This window comes from Acanthisitta chloris, unplaced genomic scaffold, assembly GCF_000695815.1.
Source record: "Acanthisitta chloris isolate BGI_N310 unplaced genomic scaffold, ASM69581v1 scaffold5527, whole genome shotgun sequence".
Classification (NCBI taxonomy): domain Eukaryota; kingdom Metazoa; phylum Chordata; class Aves; order Passeriformes; family Acanthisittidae; genus Acanthisitta; species Acanthisitta chloris.
This window is the reverse complement of record NW_008680808.1, coordinates 20,019-39,668: the sequence shown is the minus strand read 5'-3', so window position 1 is coordinate 39,668 and position 19,650 is coordinate 20,019.

The following is a 19,650-nucleotide window of genomic DNA, read 5'->3' as shown; positions in this document are numbered from 1 at the left end:
CAGTACTTAAATTAGGTGTGACTGTCACATAGCATTACTGTGCGATTAGGATAGCCATGACAGTGTTGGTTCTGTGATGTGTGCTGCTGCAGGTATTTTGTGTCTGGGTATGTGTTTCAGGAACAGCAATTAACTCCCAAATTGGAAGTCTGACAGGGGTTACTAATACGTGGCTATAGCTGCTTGGCCTAGAACATTGCAGGGAATTGGGGAAATGTTGTTTTGACGCCCTGATGAATCACCAATTTCTTTGAGTCTTAATCTTTTCGAATGCTCTGGTTTACCGGGGAGGGCTGGGCTATGCGTATTCTGGATCCTGTCAGGCCAGCTCCTTAATGGGTAATTGAATGATGTAATACAAAAGGAATCAGTTGTTCATAAGCTGAATGGATTGCCACCTCTGCACTTCCAGCAGCTCTGTTGTTATTCACATAAGGCTGTTGGCATATAAGGAGCTGGTGTCCAGGAGAGTATATCCTGCAGTAGAGGTTTATTCTGGATTGCCTTTATGGGCCTGTAGAATCCACTCATGTCTTGAGTTCAGTGTACATGTCTTCAAGGTAGTGTAGCTATACACAGCTTTTAGCTCTGGACTGTGGCATGTGTAGATAGAAACAGATGCCTGTAGAAACATATAGACATCTCTCTAGCATGGTAGGTTATGATGAATTATTCACAGAGTTGCTTTATCTGTTAGGGACTCCTCTCTAAAATGCTGTTGTCGCTTTCATTATTGAAAACAACAAACACTGGCAATGTAGACTTCGGAAATTACACCTTTGGATGCTATCAGTAGTTCACATGGGACATGTTCAGGAATACACTGAGTTTTCAGCGTAGCCATAGAATATAGTTGTTCTATACAAAGCTTGTGCTGGGCTCTTTGCAAGTCTGAATACTGTATCACCTAATTTTGCTTTTAGATTTCTTGTGTTTTCCTGCACAAGTATCAGAACTGTATTTTCCCTTTGCTTGGGTTAATTCTCCCTCACCTTCATATTGGCCCTTCCCTGATGGCTTTTGGAAATAAGCAACAGTGGTGAATGTTAATACTTCAGTGATGGTGTTCACGAAGCACTTCCATCTGTCTTGTTAGTGGAGTTGCAAACTTGCTTAAAACATTGTAGATTTCTGTTATTCTGTTCAAGTGTTAATCTGTATTTCTTGGCCAAGCTAATGTTCTGCAATCTATTTTAAAGTATTTTATAATTACAGGATGTCAGTGATCTGACAGGGAAACTTGAGAAACAAAATATTAGTTGAATTGTAACTATGTTGAGGGGAAAAAATTAATAATTTGATAAATCTCAATTGTCAGGAACTTAATAAAATGCTCAAGAAGCTTTACAGTGGTGTCTCTTGCAGCTTTATGGATTTATTTTCGGTCAGTGTTGGTATCCATATGCGTATTTTTACAGGTTGTGATGCTGTTGCAGGTTGCTCCACAACAGTGTCTGACTCTGACTGTTCAAACAAGGAACTGATGAATCAACAGGCCAATGTCCAAAGTAGTTTGCTTTTTCATAGCCTAGTGCTGAGGGTTTATGCTGAAATGTTTGGATGTATCCTCCTAGGTCCTGATTCTTCTAGGAATTAGAAATTAGAGCACAAGTGAAGATTGCGCTGGGACACGGTTACTTTAAGTGCTGAGCTACCTGTATGTGAAAAATTTGCAGTCTTATCTTGGAATTTCATTCCCATTCAGTGTTGTTGCTGCCCGACAGATAGGGATGGAGAAGGGTCAGTATGTTGCTGTTCAAAGCAGTAAGGCAAACAATTTGGGCAAAATATCACTGCCTGTGTTGGCATGTCTCCAGAGTCTTGGGTTTGTGTCCCTGTTCTTGTTTACAGCTTCTTGTTCAGTTCTTCATAATACATGTGTAAAAGATTTGTATCATAAAAAAGGGATCCTTTTTTTAATAAACATATGTTGCAGCTTAGGTTATAGTCTACTTTTTAATCATAATTTTCTTAGTTAACACTGTATTTTAACTGTTTGAAATCAAGGAACCACTAGAATTTTTAGGAGAGTCTGTGCCCAGTTATTTTGACTTGCGAGGAAGAATTATTGTTGTTAAACCCAAGCTAAAATATTGGAACACTCCATCCTTTAATAGTGAGTCAAAACCTGAATTACCAGAAGTTTTGATTACAGTGATACTCTGGGGAGGTGGGGTGCCCCAGCTGAACAAATGTTCACCCAGGAGCTTATAGTCTTTCATACAGGGTTTTAAAACCAAGAAGAGTTGCTTCTGGTTTCGCTGGAGCTGTAATGGAGGATGGTGGCCTTTTTTAAAAGAGGAAGTGATACTAAAATGAGTGGATTATTTGGGCTAAAATCTATTTTTGGCAAAGAGGTTAATAAAATAATCATTGACAAAAACATTAGCTTCCTTGTCTTACACAAACCTTAAATGATGCTGCTTCTGTAAGTTTAACTTCACTTTAGGTTTGGTCCTGAACATGTTTCAAAACTGAAACTAACATATTTTAGGTAAACGGATGCTTTTCAAGTCATCTGAAAATGACCTAAACCCCAGAGCCTGAGGGGAGCTCATCCTAGGCTGGCTGTTTGTTTTGCAGAATGTTTATTGAAACAGCCTGTGCATAGTCAAGGATCGTTGTAGACATTCATGTTGGAAGAAAACTTGTCGCTATACCTTTTCATTTATCACTGGCATTATCCATATTTTATTTGGTCATATATGTGCTTCTCACCTGCCCTTTAGGTGTAGATCTTTTTCTCTCACACTTTTCCTAGGCCTGTTGTGACCAAAGATATAGTCCAGGAGCACTGTAACAGCTGTCCCATTGGTTTGCATCAAATATTTTACAGAATTCTGGTTCTGTGTGCATTTGAATTTGAGATCCTCGGTGTAAGATTTCTGCTTCCTTGAGTTAGTCTTTTATTGTGTGGTTTGAGAACGTGATGATAGAGAACTTGGCAAATTGGCTTTGAAGCTACGTATGCGTCTTAAATAGTGTGAGTTAGTCTTTTATTGTGTGGTTTGAGAACGTGATGATAGAGAACTTGGCAAATTGGCTTTGAAGCTACGTATACGTCTTAAGTAGTAATTCAAAGTGCTAAAAATATTAAGTGTCTTAGAAGTTCCTAATGCAGTTTTTGACCCCTTCTTGCTTAAGCACAGCACTGATTGCAGACTTGAAACATGAAATCCAAGTGATAGCAATATTCTAAAATAAAAAAATTTAGACCTGTTAAATAATGTCAGACTTCTGATCTCTCCCTTGGAACTGCACTAAATATTAACCTTATAGCTTCATGTTGGTAGTCTTGTCTTTAACCACAAAATACTGCAGGTAGTCTTGTCTTTAACCACAAAATACGGCATCCTCTTCTGCCAGCTTCAGAAATTTTCCAAGGATGCTGCTGTACATAAGATGCTGGCCTGCAGAGCTGGGTTAGTTATTTCCTTTCCCTTTGCCAGCTGTGCTGCCTGGAGTCGCCGGCAGCGTTGTGAGCGCGTCAGCCGCGGTCTGGTTAGCAGTGGAGTGAAGCACGCGGAAAACTTGGAGGTGGTGTGGGTAAATCCTGAGCAGGAACGTTCAGTAATTGAAACAAGGAAGTTCGTTGTTCCCAGCATTGCTAAACTCACATTCTTCATGCACAACACTGAACTTGTTCCTTCTAAGCTAATGCCAGACCTCCTGGTACTTTGTCATATGTTGTGTCTTTTGAAGATTAGCGTTTCTTTGAAGACCGAGAAGGGCAAAATAGACCATCAGTTGCTGCATCTTAGCTGTAAAAATTTGAAGCAACTAGTAAAGCACTGTAGAAGTTGGGGTTGTTTTGTTAAATGAGCAGAATTCATGAAATGACAGGTCCTCTTACAGTGAGCCTGGTGTGCTGAGATGCACTGAGTACATTACCCAGGAAAGTTCAGTATCTTTCCTAGTTTTCACTCCGAGTCAGGAATCAGTTTCAGTCTTGGAATGAGAACTGTCTCATAGCAAAAGTGCAATAGTTCTGCAAACTTCAGTGCTGTGTGAGCTCTTAGCATGCTTAATTGTTGCTTCCGTCAGCAGAGGAATAGGAAGATTAATCTCTGACTTCCCTTTAATAACTGCTTTAAAGAAAGCAAATGCTGAAAAATAACCCCAACCCTTGGTTAAGTGAGAGCAAGCCAACTGTGTGGGGAAGGAAGGGGAAACAAGGAAAATAGATTATTATGCAAGATACTAGCCTCGCAGAATAATTCCTCATCTGTGCATGAGTTTGGAGAAGATATGACAGGATGAGACAGACAAGGTATCCAGAGTGCCAAAGTAAACTCACCGTCTGGAAACAAGATGTGTGTCAAGATGAAGAACTAAAGTTCATAGGAAAAAATACCAGAGAAGTCTTTTGTGTGTCTGTTTCTGATAGCCATGTTAATCTCGTCATGTAGTGTCTCGGTTGGCTGTGGGAAAAAATATAGGCCTATTTTAAATAAATCAGAGTTGGAGAGTGTGTTACCATGTAATGTTCTGTAGCCTATTTAAAAGGAGTACAGAAATGAACAATATTTTGTGAAATCCATAGTCATTAGTGCTAGCAGGTATTTGCTCCTGCCCTATCCACCCCCAGGGCAAGCTTTCATTTTCTTTCCAATTCAATTTACTGCTTCTAATCAATTGTGTCTTGTTCTTCTGCTTTCTGTGTATAGAGAAGTGTTGTGCAGTTTTTCATTTGTGTCACCTTAGTGCAAACAAGCAGCATGGATGATGATAGTTGATTTAGGTGAGGTTTTGTATTTGGTGGTGTAAAGTTTAGAAACATTTTTGTGATGTTTTGCAAGTTTTTGCATTTAGCATTTGCACTAAGTGACAAAATTAATTTCTGTATCAGTGAGCGGTATTTGATATTAAATACTTGTGCCACATTAAAAACGTGGAATAGTCTCACAGCTAATTTGTTGACATAAAGATCTCAGAAGTTATTGGGAAGCTTTGACTTTGAGAGAAAAATGCAATTAGGCTATCAAAGATCACACCAAAGCATCTAGAATTAGTATTTATGTAGAAGGGAAGCAATTTTAGCAGTTAAAATTGTGTATATTAGTAAAAATTACCAACACTGCATTTTGCATTATGTCAGCTGTGACTTGTATTTGCAGATCAGAATCTCACTACCCTGGACACTGCAAGCACAGGCTGTGTGTTGCCTCCCAGCTCCTGCAAGTGTAGCAGGTAGATACAGGTGGATGTGAACAGTGGGTTAGTATGATCTGTGATGCCTGTGCTCTGATGAGAGCCTCATCAGTTCTTAAAATATGTTAAAATATCTTGCAGGAGGAGGGAGCTTCCATCACATTATGCAGTTTCTCTTAACCCATATTAGGCATAAACATGTTTATTCATAGGCTTAGCCATTATTTAGGCTGGCTGGTTTTAGGAGATTATATGAAAAGTTAGTCTGCCTCTACAGCTAGGCTCATTTAACAAATGTGTTCTCTGTTATGCAGATTGGAAGCAGAGGCAAATATGAAATGCTGTGCAGAGTGTGGGGTCTGGGACTCCAAGCTTGTCCTCCTGTAGGTGCTTTGAAGATTGTTGCCCCGTGTTTGGGCTTAATTCGTTTTCAGATTATTTCAGTGCAAAGGAGCAGTGATTTGCATTGACCTGTCCTTTCAGTCTTTAATTCAGCATAGGCAATCTGCTGGGTTTTCTCTCGTGAAAGTCCTGCAGGTATGTTACTGTGGTGTTTGCTTTCCATCTTTCTTTTTTTATTGTGGTAGAAAGTACCTGTGATGCTTTGTAGGCAAGAGGAGTAGCAGCAGAGCAATGTGAACTTGAGCTGTTAAGTTCTGCTGAGAACTGTAGTACTCGGTTTGCAGTGTGCTGCTGCTGGTAGTTTCCCAGAGAACAGGGCAGAAAGGTTGGCATCAGTTGTTCAGCTCAGGTCCTCTTTCCTCTCCTGATCTTCTGGTGGTCCCAGGAGTAACCTGTGTGTGTGAACAATTACTGGGTAGTTCTCTGTTTAACTCTTTGTAGAAAGGGATGAATGTTCAACAATTACTGGGTAGTTCTCTGTTTAACTGTTTGTAGAAAGGGAGGAATGTTCAGATGGATTGAAATTCTGTTCTTGCCGGTAGTGTTTGCTCTCCTGGAGAAGTAAAAAGTGATACCAGAGCTTGGAGGTAGGGGAGAAGTCAAATGTAACAGAGGGCAAGGGAGGGAGTATTTTAGTGGAAAATCATTATACTTTGAGGGACTTACCTAATGTGCTTGAGTAGCAAATTGCTGATTTCTTCTCTGAGAAAGATACGTCTTTTTTCCTTCAGTGTATTTCCTGCTTTTTTGTAGGCCTCGGTGAGGAATGTAGAATGTGTGATTGTACATTCAACAACGTGAAACAGCTTCCCAAGAGAATGGAGATGTGGAGAATTATGATCATAGATGCTTTATACTAAGCTAGCATCTCACCTCTCATTGCAGAATTGTCATGGTTTGGCTGAGCTGCTAATAACTGAACTCTGCCATTTGAGGGGTTGCTCAGATAATGCATAAATGGGAGATTTATTTTAATTAGCAGTGTGGTACTTGTTGAAATCATCATCTGATAAACAAATATCTGACAAGATAGTTATAGTGGAAATTAAATATGCATCTTTATGAATAACCTGCAGGGTGTGTGCTGTTAGTCCACTTACAGTAAGGAAAACAAGCTTGTGGCTTTGTGATGGATGTGCTACATGAAGCAACCCCAGTTAATTAATGAGTTGAATTTCTTAATGTTATGTGCTTCAGCCTGCAGTCAGGAGAGTGCAGCTTCAGACTTGAAAACTGAGAACAAGCCATAAGCAAACTGAAAACTGCTCATGACACAATCCCACTTGTCTTCAAGGCACATGGCACTCTTATCAGGCACAAAAATTTCTTCCCAGTGGGTTATTCCTGCTTGGTAGACACTCCTAGTGTTATTAAATGGTAAGAATTCTGTTAGATTATATACTATTAAACATCTGGCACATTGCATTGCTGGGAAGGGTATGATCCACAGGCTTATTGATCCATCTCTGGAGTAATGTTTGAGTGTACATCAGGTAATAACTGCATGTGCAGCTTAACTTGGTGTGCAGGAGAGCTGCAGAAATTCCGTGTGAGACATTTCAGTAGAGCGAAACGATTTCATTTTATTTTAGGCACATATGTTTCCAATACAGTGCACAAAAGGCTAGACATGAAAACAATAGTCACGATTATTTGTTGGTGGGGGTCATCCCATTAACTTCTGTGTGCTGTCAAGGTCTTCCTGTTGTTAGAGATTAGACAGTGAATAAGACTGTAACTTTACCACCTTCCCATTTTTCTTGCTCTTGACTGAAAGAGCTTTTCATATACCTCTGTAAAGGATCCTTATCATATACCACTATCAGATTTCCTTGGTATTTTATCAGCTTCGTTTAATAACATTGCTTGGCATCTCTCAGACAGCTAATTACTGTAATGATCTGAATTTCTAGACTTGCAGAGTAATCAGTTCTGGTGTGCTGTTCACTGCACACGTTTGTGTGTGTGTGTTAGAAGGCTGAGTAAATGATAGATGTGAATTGCTTGTGAAGCCTCACACAGAAATGCTTCACAGAACTTTAAGGAAATGTGGCATTCCCTTTACATAGCAAGGTTTACTGCTTCTCTTAAAATCTCAGCTTTTCTTAGAGGAGAGACTGTGTTTTAAGAGATAATTAACAAAATTGCAGAACAGTTTTGGAGACAAAAGTCTTACAGACTTTAGATCAACCTTGTAAACAAGAGAGGGGTTATTTTATAAAACTTGTAGAGTAGATGCAGCAGCTCTAAATGATTTGAGCTTGTGTTTTCCACTGCAGAATGTTAAAGAAGTGCAGAGTTAAGGTTTGGGTGTTGTTCTTTATTGCTAACACCTAGATGCCTTGTGAGTTCCAAAATGCTTTATGTCTGCTAAGTGTCCTGTGGTGGTTTGTCCCCAGTGCTTATGTCCATGTTCCTCTTCAAGAACCCACAAGTGATGCTTTGGGTGCTGCCTGGAGGGGTGCGCAGGCAAAAGTAATTTTCTTGGCAGGAAGGAAAACTGAAATAAATCAGATGGTACTTTTCTTGAGGTTGTGTGTGGGTTTTTTGTTTCGTTTTGGTTTTTTTAAAAAAATATCTTAATTTCTCAGCCATCATGCTGGCACGTGCCCTGGGTGCAAGTATATTCTAAGACCTTCATCTGACAGACTTAGATAGATGTCTGGGTCTAAACACCAAGATCCAGAGGTGAATTTTCAACTTTTTCCCCAACTGTTTAGCTAATTAGCAGTTAAACAAATTGAGAGGCTCGTGATGATTTTTAATAGTAGTACATTCAAGACTTCTGTAGACACATGCTGTGACTAAATATTTATGTCATGTCAGCTTTTTAATTGCTGTTGTGTAACAGAGTTTACAACTGATGAGGCACAGTGATGGCTGCAGAGATCACCACCAACAGATGTGCTTCTGGGGTTGTTAGACTTCTCATTCACAGCTATTTTATCCACTGTGGTAATGGAACTGCTTCATAGTACATTTGATTTTAAAGAATGGCATCCTTTGAAAGTTAGGTTGCTTGTCACATCTGCTCTGTAAAGAAACTAATTTCCTGCTTTGAAAGCAAAGATGGAAACCCCTGAGTTCTGTCACAGGATTTCACTAGGAGCATATGACATGACTTGGTAGGGTTATTATTCATCTGCAGAATGGTAACGTGTCCCATGCAACAGGATGATGGTCCAGCTCTTGCATTAACAGCTGAAATTGTTTTTGAAAGTATTCTAAAACGGCCACCTGATGAAAAATGAGTTTCTGTGTCTGCTCATAACATTAGGTGGGAAACTTGCAGCCTTTCAGGATTAGGTTTTGTCAGTTTCTGTTGATGCTTTGTAAGTTTAACTGTGCTGTACCTGAGTTGGCAGCTTTACCTGGGCAAAGAACATGATTAACTCTTGACATATTACCTATGCTTTGGGTATTCAGAACCCTGGTGGAACTAATAAAGAAAAGGTAAACTTTGTTTAAAGAGGAGTTAATGTATTGAATTTGTAACATACTTTTTGGAAGAGACGTTTGTTTATTTTATATGATCTCTGTGATGTCTTCAGCAGGTGCTAAAACTCTTTTCAAAGCTGAGGTCAGTGGTGGCTCTGATTACTTCTGGTGTGGTGTTGTGATCCTTGTAGGAGCATAAGTGTGTGTGATAGATGGTGAGAAAGTATGTTACCTCTCACAGTAGAAGGGATTTCTGGCCTGCAACTGGAAGTTTGTTATGAGGTCTCAGTTCAGCAGTGCACCTCTGTTTCAAAAACATTTTAGGCTTTCTCATGTTACTGGAAGTGTATTTCTTTATTAGCCTTGTGAAAACATTATCTTAATCTGTGTTTAAAGTTTCTAAAATGTTTGCTAGGAAGAGTTCTGCACAAAGCCAGACTCAGATCTATTTTTGTTTGTGCTTGCTGGAAGGGCAGTGAAAAGTTCTTTTATTCTAGTGAGCTTTTTTTGTTTTATAGTGTTGCTCTTTGCAGGGGAAAAGTTAGTTGTCAGCACTTGCGTTTGTAAATCTCTTTTTAAGGGCTGATTACTCTGGGCTGAAAGTTGGCAGGCAAGATCTCAGCCCTAGAGCATTGTTTGGGGTTTTGCATGTTTTTAAATAACAGATCTATCTGACTGATTTGATTGAGAGAACGTGTGCTGCTACTCATACTCTTTTAACTAGACAGCGAAACACAGCATAAAAGCACACACTGAATATGAATTATGAAAATTAAGGATGACTACTAATGGAAGCAGGAGGACTGGGGGCTGCATTCCAGTGAGGTTTTCAGGCAGTTGGCAGGGGCAGTGGTGGCTTTGCTTGCTGTATAGCCATCGAGGAATGTCTTTTCCAAAGCCTTTGCAAGGTTGTGGTGTATGTGGATACAGTGTGTGTATAAATACCTTCAGACAGTTGAACATTAACTCTGCCAGGACTATGAGACACCTAAACCTGAACTAAAATGCAGTATAAAGGTTAGCCTCATGTTGGCAGCACACTAATGCACGTGTGGCTTCTGGATGAGAACGGTCCCAGCGCTGCTTGGCTTGGCAGCCAGACAAGACTGGTCATGTGGTTTTGTGCACTTATCTTTATATTCATCCTGTGGGCTGTTGCTGGTTTGTGTCTGGTATCTTCTGAAATGATGGCATTCCTATAACAAGATGGATTTGAAAATACTTGCCAATAAAGAGCCATGTTGTCAACTTTAAATAAAAGCAAACCTCCCCCCCCCCCCCAAAACAAAAACCCACCAACAAAAAAAAACACAAAAAAAAATCCAACCGAACCCCACATCTTTTTATTTGTGAAGGTGGTTCCGGATGATACAGAGAGAAACCAGTAGGCTGAAATACCTGTGTTGCTCAGCCAGGTGATACCAGTCCCTCTGGAGAATACTCTTGTAACTGCTGAGATTAACCACTACTGACCCAGTGTCCACCGGGACAGATTCACACAAGTGAAGAGTTACTGCCCCAATCGCTGTCAGTCTAATGAGAAAACAACTGTCTTAATGTGCTGTTCCCCTTCCTGTTGCAATTACTAGTTTAGGGGACTGAGCAGTGTATTACAATTTTGGGGACAGCAAGAAGTTGATGGTTGAATGTCATGAAGTTTCAAACATGTTTTTACCTGTATTTTAAACTCGGGGAGTGGGACGGGGGGATGTGTGTCTTGCCTACTTACAAAGCAAGTTCAAATTACTTTGGATGAGGCTTGGTAAAATATATGCAGTTTCTCTTGGATTAGGTAGTTCTGGAAATAAGTGTTTGCATGTCTCTAGATACGTCAAGAGCAGTTCCTCCCAAGTTGCTGAACTTAACTCATTACTCTGTGATGACCAAATGGCAATCCAGAAGGAAACGTAATGACTTACGCATTTACAGAATTGAAATGTGTACTATTGCAAAACTGTAATTAGGTGCTTTTAAATCCGTTCATAAGTGCAGGCCATGCTGTAGAATATGACTAGACATAATTTGTGGAAGACAGATATTTTTGTGAAACTGCTTGCTATGAAGTAGAACAGCTTATTTAAGAGATTGTGTGTCTCCAAAGGTTTTTCTTGTGTGCTTGGTTTTTTTTAATAACTTGAATTAGTGTGCCCATGGGAACTTCATGAAATTCAGCAAAACCAAGTACAGGTTGGGGTAACTCCTGGTGTCAACACAGGCTGAGAAGGTATTGAGAGGTACTGAGAGCAGCCCTGCTGAGAAGGTGCTGGTGGCTGAGTGGCTAGACATGACCTGTTAATGTGTGCTTGAAGCCCAGAAAGTCACCTGTGTCCTGGGCTGCATCAGAAGCAGTGTGGGCAGCAGGTCGAGGGACAGGATTCTGTCACTGTTCTCTTGAGACCCCACCTGGAGGTCTGCATCCAGCTCTGGGGTCCCCAGCACAGGAAGGACACTGACCTGTTGGAGTGAGACCAGGGGAGGGGTGGTGCTCTCCTCCTGGGAGAACTGGGACTGTTCAGCCTGGAAAAGAGAAGGCTCCAGGAACACCTCATTACAGCCTTCTGGTACTTGAAGGGGCCTGTAAGAAAAATGGGGACAAGCGTTTTACCAGGGCATGTAGTGGTAGGACAGGGGGTAATGGTTTTAAACTGAAGGAGGGTTGATTCAGATTGGATAGAAGGAAGAAGGTTTTTACAGTGAGGATGGTGCAATGCCAGCGTGGGTTGCCGAGAGGGTTGGTGGATGCCCCATCCCTGGAAACATTCAAGGTCAGGTTGGACAAGGCTCTGAGCAACCTGATCCAGTTGAACGTGTCCCTGCTCATTGCAGGGGGGTTGGACTAGATGACCTTTAAAATGTCCCTTATGACTCAAAAACTATTCTGTGTTTCTATGAGTTAAAAAATTGCCATCTGATTCTGATGGCTCAAATGTTCTGCCATGGGTCGTGCTATCTCTATCCCAAACAGGTTTGCCAACTTGCATTTTTCTCTTGAATGTCTCCTGCTTATTGTGGCAGCATGTCTTTATGCAGAGATAAGGTTTGCCAGTCAGCAGTTCAGTGTTTCTTTTTAAGTCATGGGCAAGTTAACTCTTCTGTTGGATTAATTTTTATTGCTGCATTAAAACATCCCATTTAAGTTGCTTGCTGATTGGGCTATTAAACCAGCATCAAAAGGGGATAAACTCTTCCAAACCATCAATCCTTACCTGTGGTTTCTAGTGCTACCATTGATTATGGTTTGTGTAGGTATGGTTTTTTATAAAGATACATATACATGCTAATGAAACATATTAAAACACATCCTGTGACAAGTCTTTAATGTTCTGTGATTTTTATTGTTTCTCTGTCTGAAGTAACACTGCCTTTTTCCACAAACACTGCATTCTCTGGCAGGACAGTCATGAGAATCTGCAGCCATGTAGATTTTGTTCTTTAGGGGTCTGGTACGTGGCAGCTCTGTGGTAGAAAAGCTGATGGCATTAACTTTCTGGAACAGCCTTGCACAGGAAGTTATTTTGAAGTCTATCACAACCCATGGGATTTTGCAGCAGGGCACTTGATGTCCTGGGGACTTGCAGTAGTGTGATGTACTAAGTGAAGAGGCTTGCAAAGGCAGATCCTTCTGGGTTCCCTATGGCTTGCCCACTTGCAGAAAGGCAATAGCTGATCATTCTTAGAATCACAGAACTTGGAAGGCAGGTTGCATGTCTCTTTAAACAAATTATATCTCACTTGCTTGGAGAGCCATTTTGATCCTTAATGGTCAAAATTCAATGTAAATATATGGGTTTGACATTGTAATTATTAAAAATAATTTGCTTACAAGGTAAGTGGATTTGGTGTGGTACATACACAAACCTGTGTATGTAATGAGAATATGATTACTAGTCTGAGTTGTGCAAACAAAGTTACCTAGAGCTTCAGTCTAGGCCTGGCCTGTGATAAGCATCTTGCATAATCTCATCTAAAGGACTTCTGAAGAGCAATGGGCTGATATGCTGCTCTAATTGCTGGTGGCTTGCCCAAGAAATTTGAAGTTGTAATGTGCACATTACAGTCATGTGTTATTTATCAAGTTGGCTAACAGCTTGTCTGCCCTCAGCTGAAATGAATGATTTAGCTGAATATTTTGTGCTTGATGGCCAGTCAGCAGATGCTTTAAAGGACATGTGTAGTGGAACTTTACTTTTGTCTGATAGAGTCATGTGATCTTAGTTGTCTTCCTTCCATTTATCCATAGAGTTACCAAATTGTGGTGCTGATGCTGCACACCAGGGGATGGAGGTGATTGCAGCATGGCTGTGGACATGCTGGTGCCAGAGGGGAATGGGCAGATGTGAGTTGAGCAGGTGGCAAAGAGGAATGCAGAGAAGTGCCTTGGCATTGATTTGGGGATCAAAATGCTAAGTAGATAACATCATTGCTGTCTGAAACACGTTTGTCTTTCTGTGAGGTGGACTTTAGCTTGTGCATCTGGACTAATGTGTATGTTCAAGGTTAGTATGAACAGCAAACAGGAAATGAGTGAGGAGTCTTGTGCTCTTTTTAGGAACAAAATTAATCCCAAATTTTGAAAGGCTAAAACCAGTTTCATTAAAAAATATTAACAGAAACATTCTCTAAGGAGCTGAGACACGTTCCACAGTGTTAATGTGCCTTTGTGTGGCTTTGAGCAATGCAGTCTGGCTGTTTCATACCTGCTTTTGAAAAATTGCTTTCATCCTGAGGATGATTTTTGGTTGTTTTATAAAATACAAACATCCTGAATGAATTCCAGACTTCCTGCTAAGTAAACTGTGAATGTATTCATGCATGTGTAACACTGTATGTGAGGGATAGTGTAGTTTTTTAATTTCATTTTTGTGTGTTTTTCTGCTTGTGCTATTTCTTCATTACTTAAGTAATTTCTATTCCAAACTGAGAGTCAAGGTGTTAGGAGAAAAACCTTCTGGAAATATAGCAGTGACACAGCACACGTGTTTTTTTCAAAAGCTCATTTTTCATGCTGACTTTACATCCATAGCATGAAGTGATAAGCAGCTGATCATATAAGCTGAATAGCTCATCCTCTTGGGGATGTCAGTATAGTTTTTTCTTTGGCTGTGTCTTCTGCATAATCCTGTAACACAGGTGCTTGAATCAGTTCATAGGTGAGTGTCACAATTTTATTTGAAAATTTTGGAATGCATTCAGTCAGTTGTATGAAAGGCTTTTGCTTTTGTCCATTTCAAAATGCAGTGTAAAGGTCATTCCATGGCAGGCAATAATGCCATAGATGGAGAGAAATACTTTTTAACTCCAGTCTTTTGGAGTTGAGATAGCCTAAAAGGAGCTTATGTTGCTAAAGAATGGAACAATACCATTAACTTCCATGAGCTGAAAATCTTTACATTTTGTTAATTTTTTTAAGGAGATTGTAGTATCACCCTCAGGTTTGGTGTCACCTTTTTGAAGGCATTAAATTTCTCCCATGCATTGTTACAGATGCAGTACTGGAATTTCCATATGAATAAGAAAATAAAAAAGCATATTATATATTTCCTTTTAGAAAAGAAAAATTTAAAAAATACCCTGATTTCTCCACCCTAATATTTACATTGAGGCTTCATGCTTTAAATTAGCTTTTACTGTGTTTTAAAGATCTTTTTTAAAAAAACCCCAGTATTAAATAGCATCAACTTTCAAAGCAAAGTTGTTGTCAGACATTCAGCTCAGTTTTTTACTTGGCTAATCAAATAAAATAACATTTTAGGATGATGGAGCAGAACAACTTGAGTGTTACTTGTCTGGCAGAACTGCTTTAACAGCTTTTAAACGTTGCAAGGATAAAGTGACTGTCTGAGTCGTTAGGGAAGACAAAGGTTGGTTTGTGACTAAATGCTTCTTAATGAGTGGAGTCTACCAGGTGGTATGAAGTAGTCAGGGTTTGAAAACCCATCAAGATAATTAAGGTGAGAATCAAGAGAAACTTTCCCAGTGGAATTTCCCTGTCCAGTGCTGCAGCAAGTGTTCCTCTGCGCTCGCAGTGATGGGGAGCTGAGCGGATCTGCGAGCTCGCTTTATCCTCATCTTCTCTGGATGCATAATCCTGACTGTATTGTGTGGAAGCTCTTTGGACATTGAGTCTGAACCAGCATGGCATGTTGGAATGGCTGTGAGTTCCTGGGAATTTCAACAACCACTTACAGAACCTTTTGTCTTCCTGTTTCCGCAGCTTACAAAGGTGACCAGTAAAGTTCTCTCTGAGCAGCCAAAAAGCAGACAGCTCATGACTTCTGATCAGGACACTACCGCAGGTGCAGCAAGTACAAGAAGTTAAAGACGGTTCTCATCTAGTAAGTATGATAATGGCATGTTCCCCTGCTCTAAGTGTTGTATGAAACTTTTTTTTTAACCATGTCCTAATCAAAATTGTAGGTCAGGACATTTTAGACAGCAGTGGGCTGACACATTGCAGCATTAAACAGCTAGAACAGAGCTGTTGGAGGTGGCTAATTCTCCATGCCCAGTAGGAACCTCAGCTTAGCTTTCCTTCAGGCCAATGGGGGATTTAAACAAACTGCAAGTTATGGCAGTTTGTGTTCATTTAAGGCACAGGCCTTCTTAGGCTGAGCAGGAATTGGATTACCAATTTTGAGTTAGGCTCTAGCTCACACATTAACATGTGAGGAAAATGCAGGAAATGCACTTGGTTTGTGTAAGTGAAAAAGGTACAAACCCATACAAGTAGGAAATTACAATCTGTGACAGGAATTTTGCTCTGTCAGTTCTGCCTAACCTGTGCTGGTGTTCCCATGCTCCTGTGAGTCTCTGTATGTGATGCTTTGGCCAGTTAGTAGATTGTGCTGTGTCTCTGTATATGTTGCAGTAGATGTTACATATATCTTCAAGAAGGTTGAGTACTTGATTTGTACCAGAGTATATCCATATTTTCATCTTTTTTAACTATATATTGGGAGGAATGTTTCTTCTTAGGACATCTTGAAGGGTTTGGTTCAGCATGTGTTCTGGGCAGTTATCTAAGCAGCAGATCTTCCTGCTTTCACTTACCTTGCAGCAAGCACTAAGGATCCTTTTGATAAACACTCTAAACCTGTACTTTTCTTTGCTCAGCAAGCTGGTGGACTTCGTTCCTCTCCCCTCACTGCCCCCTTTTTTTTAAAATTCTCACTTCTCTTCTACTCTCTTTTACCTTTCTCAGTTGTGGATTTCCAGTATTTGACAGTAGAGGAAAGAATTCAAGCTGGTTTTGTGCCATATGTCTTAAAGTTGAGCTTTTGTGATATGTTGCTTTTTTCACCCCCCCATACTCGGAGCATCAATGCCAAGAAATCAGTGTGTAAGCTTGACCAAGAGGGGCTTGCAGATTTGCTTCAAAAGCTTGAAACTGGCAGTGCATTTCAAGAGGTGCATTAAAGACAGTCTGATTAGTCTTCACATTGATGCTAGTTCTTTTAATTTGACATACTAACATCTTTCTCAAACTACATGTAAACTTGCATCTAAATCTTAATTTCTGTTCTTTCCTACTTATTTGGAGAGACTAACCATTTTTTGCAATTTCAGAAGACCTTACTGTTCTCTTCCTTAGCAGCAGAGGCTAATGTCAGTTTAGGTATCTTGGAATGTATCCATAGTGCTGTAATGGTACATTTCAAATAACTAATTCTTTTGAGATCGAAGCTTTTTCTCTGCTGAATGTTTTATTCAAAAAAAGATGAGACCTGTAGCTTAATAAGTTATACCAGCATCATACTCTTACATGTGCAGCATCAGAAGGTTATTCTGTTGTATGAGCATCATACCAATATCTTCTGTTAAACGTGGTGTTTTCAAAATGGTCCCTTCTGTAATGCCATGCTTGCATGAGTATATTTTGCCAGTGCTTCAGTACTTCGCTTGCAAGTTTTGGGAACAAGGCTATAGTTGGGGAAAAAGTGCATTGAGTGCAGGAAGAAATCAGCAAATTAATTGAGACACTTTCATCTTTCCATAAATGTGTTAGGAAGGAGAAAAACTTCTGAAGTCCTGATTCTATTGTCTTTAGCATGTACATGCTTCAGGTAAACTGAAAATCACCTGCTGTTTCTTGTGTGTTAATTGCTTTGAGATCACAGGACTGGACTGCATAAAGGCATAGATTCATGTCTGTGGTGATTGCTGCTTCATTGTATGCTTGGTACAGGGCCATACTGCCGTGGTATCTACTGAGATTTCTAGGAGTCTGTTTTTAATAAACTCATAGGAAATGTGCTGGGTTGTGTTCCTAGCTGTTTTGGCTGTGCTGTTCAGCTGGAATCTCTTGATAGACCCAGTCCAAATGCTTTTGTGACAGCTCAGGAGCAATGTTCTGGAGTTTCTGTTGGAAGTTTTGCTGCACCTGTGTAGATCCTGTAAAAATAACTAGTATGTTGGTCTTAATCTGCAGTGATTATATAAAGTATTTCTTGTTTTATCGCTTAACAATAAATTGATTCATTCTGTTGTTTGGCAGGAACAAAACTGAATATATTCTACTGTGAGTAATGTGGAACAGGTAGTCAGTAGTGACTAAATTGAAATGGAAGTTTTGATCTGATGGAAGCCTTCAGAAATCATTTTCCAGGGTTGCTGATGTTAAAGACACAGAGGTCACTTGTTTACTAACAATTTTCAAATTGTAACCTCCTGGTGAGGGAGACAAAGTTGTTTCTTCTGCCTTGAGGTAGCAATAAAACTATTTGCAATTTAATGTGTAATGTAGATTGATCGCAAGCCTGGTATGGTTCATTTCCAACAGCAACAATTCTTTGAGTCTGGATGATTTTAGTAGTGTTTAATAGAGTTTTGGTGGTTTTGCACACAGTTGTTTGATGGAAATTGGCAACTTGAGGACTCTCATACATTTTTTGGCAATAGTAACTTGCACTTAGACATTGGAGGTATATGATTTTGTGCTGGTTTGAGCTGGAGTAGAGTTAACTTTCTTCATAGAGGCTAGTATGAGGCTACCAGCAGATTCTTATCTTTGATCAATCTGAGGGCAAATAGGCTGTTTTTTCAACTTTCATCTGGAGCTGGTTTTTGTCACTTCAGGTGATGTCCATCTTTAGATTCTTTGTGTCCTGATTGAGAATTACTTTCTGAAAAAGCTCTTGTGGGACTGGACCCAGGAAGGTCAGCATTTAAGAAATGTTTCACTCCTTTTGAACTTGCTTCTGTTCCCCTTCTGATCAGGAACACTTTGCTGCTAGAAAGTAGAGGTTACTTTGAGGGGAGAGTTCAAGGCCCAGATCTGGTGGTGGAGGTAGTTTATCCTGCCAGATAGGACTTAAGTGACCTTTAGTGCTAAAGACACACACAGTCTCTTTCTTCGCATGTTGATCTTAAATTCTTCCTCTGCCGTGCTCACGTTTGAATATGTGACCTCTCAGAGGACTTTCCAAGGACCAAAGAATTTTCCTTCCTTGATTGGCTGAATTGAAGACCTGATCTGGAAATTTGAAAATAGCTTCAGAAGGGATTCTTATTATCAGGTGGCAACAGGTGCTGCAGATGTTGGTGTGTTCCAGTGGAGGACATTACAGTGGAGCTGTTTAAACTTGCTGTCTGCAATGTGAGCATCACCCATCCTTTCCCTAGCTGAATACTTACAGGGTGCTGCCACGGGTTTTTGTTAGTGAGAATTCAAACCAATCTGTTACACTGGTTTTTGTCAGTGCTTATAGGTACTGTAAATAAAAGCTCAGTCATATTGTTTGTTTTAAGCACAAGAAAAATAATGAGAAATTCATGAAAATGGCACTTAATTGTACTTGGAAAAATGTTTTCCTAGGGGGTACTATCAAAGGATGCCTTGGGCTTAGAGCTGCTGGGTTATGTTGTTCAGAAATCCTTTTGCAACCCTTTCAAGAATAAGCCTCAGAATAAAAAGAAACTAAGGAAATTAGATTTAGTAGTTTAATATAGGACCATATGTAGCTGTTCAGTGAAACTGGAGTGTAGCATATAATCTGCAGATCATCTGGCAATACAGAGTATTACATGCAGTGTGTGCCAATTCAGAGTTAAGTAGCAGTTTGTATAAGAAATAGGTGATACTTAATAATTCAAGAGATCATGAATAGCTTTAAACAAGACATGTGAGGATTAGACCTTACACTGGACATGTATGGTATCAGTATTGTGAAGGATCGGTGCTGCTCAGTGTTTGTTCTTTGTCATGTTGCTGTAGATTTAGACCATAAGAAAAGTGCTGAAGTTTTGTGGCTGTAGGTAACTTCTAATGCTGATGTTTAATTGTTTCAGTCTGTAATATGTGTATTTAAACTCTTAGCAGTCCATTAGCTGTGAAATATTGGAGGGAAAGGTAAGCAATTTGACCAGCTGTTTCCAAAAGCTCTCAGTATTGCAACATCTGTTGTGTTGCTGCTCTCTTCATGACATCAGCTATGGCCTAGGAGTGCAGGGTAATCACTGATTCTTCAGGACTTGTTACAATTGCATGACTTGGTTACTGAAAAGCAATAAAGGAAGCTAGATCTAAGCACTGTCTTGACTTATGGTATTGTAACTTTAAATCTAGACTATCTAGACTATATTTTAAAATATAGACCTAAAAGACTATGTCTGGGCTAAACCCTTGTCCAAAAGGTAGGTACATGGAGAAATGAGAGCGGG